The sequence below is a fragment of the Schistocerca gregaria genome, chromosome 9, assembly GCF_023897955.1.
Source record: "Schistocerca gregaria isolate iqSchGreg1 chromosome 9, iqSchGreg1.2, whole genome shotgun sequence".
In the NCBI taxonomy this organism is placed as follows: Eukaryota; Metazoa; Arthropoda; class Insecta; order Orthoptera; family Acrididae; genus Schistocerca; species Schistocerca gregaria.
In genome coordinates, this window is record NC_064928.1 from 212,445,119 (window position 1) to 212,454,923 (window position 9,805).

A 9,805-nucleotide genomic window follows, 5' to 3' on the forward strand; every position below is an offset into this window, starting at 1 on the left:
ATGGACGCAGCACTCTCCCAGGGCTAAGCGGCGGTAGGACAAAGAATAGCGTTACGTAACTGAAATATTAATGAGCAAGGTCGCACTCCCTAACTGAAACAGATACCATGGCTACAGTTCTAAGAAATGTGTTACCCTCTCAAACTCAACATTCCCACTACCTAACTTACATTACTAAAGATTACTCGAATAGACACCCTCACCACCCGAACACCCGGTCAGCAGAGCTGTTCCACACCGCCAAGTCGACAATACTCGCACAACCAGGAGCACCTTCGAAGATGTCCAACGCAGCTTTGGACGAAACGTCAGGGATAGAAGAGTTCCATCGACCACGGCCATACAACCCGGAAGAATTCTCGACAGCTTAAACATCCGAACGTGAAAGCCTTCGTTGTATGACTACTCAACTAAGCAAGCCACCTTCCTAGATGTTGACCTCTGCTAACTCAGTATCTCTGTCCATATCTAACGTACTAACCACCAGCAGTACCTCCACTTCGACAGCTGTTACCCATTTCATACCAAGAAATCCCTTCCATACAGCATAGCAACCCATGGCTGTCACATCTCCATTGACAATTGGACCCTCTCGAAATATACTGAGGCTCTCTGAGGCCTGTATAGACCATAATTATCCTTCCAACCTTGTACAAAAACAAATCTCCTGTGCCTTATCTTTCCAGTCACCCACCACTTCCCGAAGTCTCACCATCTGGCCACAGAGGAGCATTACGCTCATAACTCAGTACCACTCAGGACTGGAGCAACTGAATTACATTCTCCACCACGGTTTCGACTACCTCTCGTCTTGCCCTGAAATTAGAAATGTCCCGCCCGCTATCCTTTCCATCCCTCAAACAGCAGTATCCTGGGTCCACTGAACCTACACAGTATACTTGTCCATCCTTATGAAAACCACTTCTCCAATGACTTACTTCGTAGCTCATATCCCTATAAGTAACCTAACTGAAAGACCTCACCACCACCTACACCAATCTGGCCAAAAACATCACCTATCCCATCAGAGGCAGGGCCACCTGTGAATTCAGTCATATGATCTACAAGCTAAGCTCCAACCACTGTGCTGCATTCTATCTGGGCATGACAACCAGTCTGCATGAATGGCCACTGACAAACTGTGGCCCATAAATAACTGGACCACCCTGTTGCTGAGCATACCACCGAATATCTTCATCTCAGTGACTGCTTCACACCCTGTGCCATTTGGATCCTTCCTACCAACCCAGCTTTTCTGAATTGCACAGGTGGGAACTCTCCCTGCAATATATCCTACGTTCCCATAACCCTCCTGGCCTCAACCTTCATTAGTCATTGTCTCCGCCGACCTAGACCCTTCCCTGTTTCCATTCCAGCACTGCACAGCACTCTATTCCACCAATGCACTCAGTCTTTTTACTTTTGCTACCCCCCTCTCTACCGCGCCCTCCACCTAAACTACCTACTGCTCCTCGCTGCCCTTCCCTCTTACCATCTCGCCCTGCACATTCCCCATGAGAGTTTCATCATCCCCACCCTTACGCTGCTATCCCTCCCCCTCCCCGCCATAGCCTCCTCCTACGCCACCCAGTTGTCTCTTCCATCATGCACTGCTGTTGCTGCTCATAGTCTAGCTTCAGCTGCCAGAGACTGTGGCCATGTGTGTGTGAATTACGTTTGCATGAGTGTGTCTTTGTGTGTGCCTGTCATTTATTTTTGACAAAGTTCTTGTTGGCCGAAAGCTTATTTTGATTTGCATGTTACTGAGCATGTCCACTATATGGTGGGTAGCAATAAGTGACAAAATATAATGTGCAATAGTGAAATGTCAATAACAACTCCGCCGTTACGCCAGTGATGCAAGTGAAGCAGCAAGATGATGAAATTGTAAGTGATCAACTGTCATATAACAGCCTTTCACACTCTTTTCGTAACACATAACTGATGCGAACCTATCTGCATCCTATACAGGCTGTGACATACATAGTCATCCACAAAGAAGAAAGCCAGCAGAAGACATTATTGATTTCGATTTCTAGCCATATGTACTGCCCCATCCTTCCCCTCAAATGCCACAACAGCAGCTACAGTAAAAAGCAATGGACAAAGAGTTCTAGATTAATCTAGTTTAAGACTATTTATTTTTAAGTAACATTTCTCTATATGTATGCATGTATGGATAAACGCCTGAAGATGAACATAACATGTTCGAAACGCATGGCGTTATGTTAGATTAGGCATAAAACAAAAAGTGACTGGTAGCAGAAACTTGAAATAAATAAATATCCTTATTGTTACATTCCATACTGGATTTTCCATTGTTCGAAATTTTTTCGTGTGATATAATTAGAAGTTTACAGTTTCGGATTTTTTCCCAAACCTGTACTGTGAAACCTCACTTCTTGCCAAATTTCGTGATTCTTTTCCAGTGGGACATACCCTTTAGGTTTTGATGAATGAGTTTGCGATCATTAAATATGTGTCATAGATGGTCTTATCTTCTGACTGCAAAGGCTTAGGAGCTTCAATGTTTTACATCCCCAAGGGACAACATATCGCAGTATGTGACATTAATTTCCCATGGAAAAAGAGTTTTTAATACTTTATTGCATGCCAGCTTTGTCTGAGGCAGCAAAATGGGTGAAGTTTTCGTAGCCCCAAAGCGAAGCTATCTCGCTACATTACATCGAAATAAGGCGGTCGCAAAGTAAACATTTCGGCACCGAGACTGGGTCAGGGCAAAACACAACATCGGCTTTCCTGGCGAGCCAGGCAGCAGACTGCAGCAGAACACAGTGAGTCGGAACAGCAAAATAGCTTCGCATCACCTTCGTTGTGTGACGAAACAAAGGGTAAGGCGAATGCAACAATCGGTACAAAGAACTCTTACGAACCATTTCTATGCTACTGGAAACTCGTTAACCCTTTCGTGAGCCGTGGGAAACGATGAACTCGCTCTTAGTCCTGTGGGATTCATAGTTCCCACCTCTGTATGGTGCTACTACCTAGTGCTGTACCTTCGCGCAGAGACATTGTATACCTGAGTGTTGCTCTGTCAGGAGCCATTCAGTGCTGTTTGCGTGACATTTTGTGATTTTTTCCTCAAAGCTATAGTTGTTGTTGTTGTTGTTGTTGTCTTCAGTCCTGAGACTGGTTTGATGCAGCTCTCCATGCTACTCTATCCTGTGCAAGCTGCTTCATCTCCCAGTACCTACTGCAACCTACATCCTTCTGAATCTGCTTAGTGTACTCATCTCTCGGTCTCCCTCTACGATTTTTACCCTCCACGCTGCCCTCCAATGCTAAATTTGTGATCCCTTGATGCCTCAAAACATGTCCCACCAACCGATCCCTTCTTCTAGTCAAGTTGTGCCACAAACTTCTCTTCTCCCCAATCCTATTCAATACCTCCTCATTAGTTACGTGATCTATCCACCTTATCTTCAGTATTCTTCTGTAGCACCACATTTCGAAAGCTTCTATTCTCTTCTTGTCCAAACTAGTTATCGTCCATGTTTCACTTCCATACATGGCTACACTCCAAACAAATACTGTCAGAAACGACTTTCTGATACCTAAATCGATATTCGATGTTAACAAATTTCTCTTCTTCAGAAACGCTTTCCTTGCCATTGCCAGTCTACATTTTATATCCTCTCTACTTCGACCATCATCAGTTATTTTACTTCCTAAATAGCAAAACTCCTTTACTACTTTCTCATTTCCTAATCTAATTCCCTCAGCATCACCCGATTTAATTTGACTACATTCCATTATCCTCGTTTTGCTTTTGTTAATGTTCATCTTATATCCTCCTTTCAAGACACTGTCCATTCCGTTCAACTGCTCTTCCAAGTCCTTTGCTGTCTCTGACAGAATTACAATGTCATCGGCGAACCTCAAAGTTTTTACTTCGTCTCCATGAATTTTAATACCTACTCCAAATTTTTCTTTTCTTTCCTTTACTGCTTGCTCAATATACAGATTGAATAACATCGGGGAGAGGCTACAACCCTGTCTCACTCCTTTCCCAACCACTGCTTCCCTTTCATGCCCCTCGACTCTTATGACTGCCATCTGGTTTCTGTACAAATTATAAATAGCCTTTCGCTCTCTGTATTTTACCCCTGCCACCTTTAGAATTTGAAAAAGAGTATTCCAGTCAACATTGTCAAAAGCTTTCTCTAAGTCTACAAATGCTAGAAACGTAGGTTTGCCTTTTCTTAATCTTTCTTCTAAGATAAGTCGTAAGGTCAGTATTGCCTCACGTGTTCCAACATTTCGACGGAATCCAAACTGATCCTCCCCGAGGTCTGCATCTACCAGTTTTTCCATTCGTCTGTAAAGAATTCGCGTTAGTATTTTGCAGCCGTGGCTTATTAAACTGATAGTTCGGTAATTTTCACATCTGTCAGCACCTGCTTTCTTTGGGATTGGAATTATTATATTCTTCTTGAAGTCTGAGGGTATTTCGCCTGTCTCATACATCTTGCTCACCAGCTGGTAGAGTTTTGTCAGGACTGGTTGTCCCAAGGCCGTCAGTAGTTCTAATGGAATGTTGTCTACTCCGGGGGCCTTGTTTCGACTCAGGTCTTTCAGTGCTCTGTCAAACTCTTCACGCAGTATCGTATCTCCCATTTCGTCTTCATCTACATCCTCTTCCATTTCCATAATATTGTCCTCAAGTACATCGCCCTTGTATAAACCTTCTATACACTCCTTCCACCTTTCTGCCTTCCCTTCTTTGCTTAGAACTGGGCTGCCATCTGAGCTCTTGATATTCATACACGTGGTTCTCTTCTCTCCAAAGGTCTCTTTAATTTTCCTGTAGGCAGTGTCTATCTTACCCCTAGTGAGATAAGCTTCTACATCCTTACATTTGTCCTCTAGCCATCCCTGTTTAGCCATTTTGCACTTCCTGTCGATCTCATTTTTGAGACGTTTGTATTCCTTTTTGCCTGCTTCATTTACTGCATTTTTATATTTTCTCCTTTCATCAATTAAATTCAATATTTCTTCTGTTACCCAAGGATTTCTAGTAGCCCTCGTCTTTTTACCTACTTTATCCTCTGCTGCCTTCACTACTACATCCCTCAGAGCTACCCATTCTTCTTCTACTGTATTTCTTTCCCCTATTCCTGTCAATTGCTCCCTTATGCTCTCTCTGAAACTCTGTACAACCTCTGGTTCTTTCAGTTTATCCAGGTCCCATCTCCTTAATTTCCCACATTTTTGCAGTTTCTTCAGTTTTAATCTACAGGTCATAACCAATAGATTGTGGTCAGAGTCCACATCTGCCCCTGGAAATGTCTTACAACTTAAAACCTGGTTCCTAAATCTCTGTCTTACCATTATATAATCTATCTGATACCTTTTAGTATCTCCAGGGTTCTTCCACGTATACAACCTTCTTTCATGATTCTTAAACCAAGTGTTAGCTATGATTAAGTTGTGCTCTGTGCAAAATTCTACTAGGCGGCTTCCTCTTTCATTTCTTAGCCCCAATCCATATTCACCTACTATGTTTCCTTCTCTCCCTTTTCCTACACTCGAATTCCAGTCACCCATTACTATTAAATTTTCGTCTCCCTTCACTATCTGAATAATTTCTTTTATTTCATCGTACATTTCTTCAATTTCTTCATCATCTGCAGAGCTAGTTGGCATATAAACTTGTACTACTGTAGTAGGTGTGGGCTTCGTATCTATCTTGGCCACAATAATGCGTTCACTATGCTGTTTGTAGTAGCTTACCCGCATTCCTATTTTCCTATTCATTATTAAACCTACTCCTGCATTACCCCTATTTGATTTTGTGTTTATAACCCTGTAGTCACTTGACCAGAAGTCTTGTTCCTCCTGCCACCGAACTTCACTAATTCCCACTATATCTAACTTTAACCTATCCATTTCCCTTTTTAAATTTTCTAACCTACCTGCCCGATTAAGGGATCTGACATTCCACGCTCCGATCCGTAGAACGCCAGTTTTCTTTCTCCTGATAACGACATCCTCCTGAGTAGTCCCCGCCCGGAGATCCGAATGGGGGACTATTTTACCTCCGGAATATTTTACCCAAGAGGATGCCATCATCATTTAATCATACAGTAAAGCTGCATGTCCTCGGGAAAAATTACGGCTGTAGTTTCCCCTTGCTTTCAGCCGTTCGCAGTACCAGCACAGCAAGGCCGTTTTGGTTAATGTTGCAAGGCCAGATCAGTCAATCATCCAGACTGTTGCCCCTGCAACTACTGAAAAGGCTGCTGCCCCTCTTCAGGAACCACACGTTTGTCTGGCCTCTCAACAGATACCCCTCCGTTGTGGTTGCACCTACGGTACGGCCATCTGTATCGCTGAGGCACGCAAGCCTCCCCACCAACGGCAAGGTCCATGGTTCATGGGGGGAGGAAAGCTATAGTATAAGGTATAAGGTATAAGGTAAATACTTTTGAGTTACCCAAATTTATGAAGGAAAACGTAAAATTGGAACGAGGGGAATTCCAGTTTGAAACAAAAGGAGCCATTTCTGCAGTAAAATGGATGGGTAATAGCCCGGTCACTTTCCTGTCCTCCATACATGACCCTTGACAAACAGACACAGTGGAAAGGAAAGGCAAGGATGGTACTAGTACAGAGATTTCTTGTCCTGAAGTTGTGGCAGAATACGACAGAATAATGGGTGGTGTCGATAAGTTTGATCAATTACGAGAATGGTATGCTATTGGCAGACGTTCTGTAAAATGATGGCACAGAATATTTGATTTCCTGGTGGACGTTACTGCAGTGAACAGTTTTATCCTGTGGAAAATAAGTAAAAGACAAAGTGGACAGCAAGATCAGCTCAGATACAGGATCCATCTAGCCAGACAATTGATCGCTGGCTTCTCATCCCAAAAAAGGCGTGGACAAAAACCTGTCTTTCTGGCAAATAGGGGTAAAGTGCCTGAAGATTTTCGTCATGTGGCTGTAGGGGAGTATCAACCCAGTTTAGGAGGATCTGGAGGTCTTTCTCTTCCACCAGGAGTAGGACACCAGCATTCCTGTCATTCCGGTGACCTGGGCAGGGCTTACCTGGTCGGCAGGCTAATAACGTTGAACTTCACGGCTATACGGCAACCGTTAGCACGATACGACGGATGACGAGGAAGGGTCGTGAGCGGTGGGGACAGAGCAGCCTCGCAGTTCAGCCGGTGGCGGGGTGAACCGCCAATGCAACAGCCGGCTGGAATGAAGTGCGCCGTGTCAGCTGCCGTGAGTGGGCTGAAGGCCAATTACGACGTGATTGCTCAGCGGGCACTGACAGACGATGGCAGTGACGAGTCAAGACGCTACCTGTATTTTTATGGAAATAAATAACTAATTCTGAATGTACTTTCATTGCACCTACCATGTGACCATCCTTCCGAAGAAAACTGGCAAGGAGCGAACTTAGAGTGTGTCTCCTGACGCAGTACCAACTCTTTTTTTTGCGTTTTGTTCGTTGTTGATCGTTGTGTTTGGTCACTGCGGACGTCACATGGCGTCCGTTAACGTTCGTTTGTTGATCTTTCCACTCAGTTTTTTATTACAGAGGCCAACCAGCTCTCTGACCGAAGACGATGAGCTACAGTAGAGTGCTGGCTCAAAAAATTGGAGCCATTTTCCAAAATTTTGGAACATGTTCAGCGAGGATTCTAGCTAGAAAGAGATTTTTCACTCTGCAGCGGAGTGTGCGCTGATATGAAACTTCCTGGCAGGATAACTTCCTGGCACTTGGCCGCGATAGGCAAAGGTCCCGAGTTCGAGTCTCGGTCCGGCACACAGTTTTAATCTACCAGGAATTTTCAGGAGTCTATTTATGTTACAAATAACTCAAAAGTATATTCAATAGACAGAAAGTATTAGACACTCAAAAATTATGAAATCAGTGACCCTCGAATGTGAAAGTAGGGATCGTTACCAAATGCTGACCTAGCGCAACATCGAACTTATTCGATCGCATAGGATATATTTGCATATTACAGCATTGTCTAAACATATTGTTGTCCAAAATTACTTAAAATAAACAGAAATTACCTTCATTTCTAGAAGACCGGCTGACCCTATGGTAAACATCTTTCTTTGAGCAGATCCTGCCATCTACAGGGAACACGCAGGAACGTAAAGAAATGATTCGCAGATAGCACATGGTAATCTCGCTGGAAAAAAATAAATCAAAATAAGTCACTCCTATACGAATTGTTACAAGCATCATTTAACTTAAGCCAACAACGGAGTTCACATCGAATCCAGTTCAAGGCACTTGCTGAAGATTTGATGGCCCAGTTTCACAAATTGCTCATGTCGGCGTTTCACCCACAGTTGCAGCGAGTCCTACAGATTTTCTAACGGGCTCAAATCGGATGATTTTAAAGGCCAGTCGAGATGTAAGAGGGTGGTTGAATGTTCACAAAGCCGGCCATATCTTCTTCGAGCCCGATGCACTTTGCTGTCGTAGTCTTTATGTCCCACCGAGACCACTGGCCTCTTGTGAGCTGACTGATGCCCAATTTTCATTGCATGCCGTTCCCGTTGCAATGTTCTCTCGATAACAGGTGTGGATCGACCTTCACTGATTTCCCGCAGCAATTCCTGTCTCCTTTGGAAGTGATTTTGATACAAAAACCCACTTCCATCTCCGACAGGATCTTTTTCCGAGCACAATTCTGATGTTGTGGTTCGTGGTCACATGTGTTACACCACTGCTTGTAGACACGTTGAACCCAGAAACCTCACACGCCATATGGCCATGGTCACGGCCAAGCACCATTGCCCCTTTTTGCCACTCAGTCACGTCCTTATATTTACCCATGTTTACAAACGATGTTCAGTTGAAACATAAATGTCTCACTGATCGCTGCTGCCTTACGCTCCAGTGGAGGCAGTGCATGCCCAGACGAGCACATGACTCGATTTCTGCGCCATCTCTAAAGGCTTAACGATCCATCTGTGCGCGATCTGTGCGGACGCAGTGGAGTGGCTAATTTCTTTTGTACGGTGAGCTTATAACGAAAGAGGAGCAGTGATTGAGAAGGGAGTGAGACAGGGTTGTGTCCTATCCCCGACGTTATTCAGTCGGTATATTGAGCAAGCAGTGAAGGAAACAAAATGAAACATTTGGAGCAGGAATCAAAGACTATGGAGAAGAAATAAAAACTTTGAGGTTTGCCAACGACATTGCAATTGTGTCAGAGACAGCAAAGGATCTGGAAGAGCTGTTGAACGAAATGGACAGTGTCTCGAAAGGAGGGTATAAGATGAACATCAACAAAAGCAAAATTATGATAACAGAATGCAGTCGTATCAAATCAGGTGACGCTGAAGGAATTAGATTAGGAAATGAGACACTTAAAGCAGTAATTGAGTTTTTCCACCTTAGAAGCAATATAACTGATGATGGTCGAAGCAGAGAGGATATAAAATGCAGACTGCCTATGGCAAGGAAGTTTGTTAGCGTTGAGTATTGATTTAAGTGTTAGGAAATCATTTCTGAAAGTATTTGTATGGAGTGTAACTATGTATGGAAGTGAAATATGGACGATAAATAGTTTAGACAAGAAAAGAATAGGTTTCGAAACGTGGTACTATAGAAGAATGCTGAAGATTAGATGGGTAGATCACATAACTAATGAGGAGGTATTGAGTAGAATATGGCAAGGAAAGCGTTTCTCAAGAAGAGATATTTGTTAACATCCAGTATAGATTTAAGTGTCAGGAAGTCTTTTCTGAAAGTATTTGTATGGAGTGTACCCACGTATGGAAGTGAAGCGTGGACGATAAATAGTTT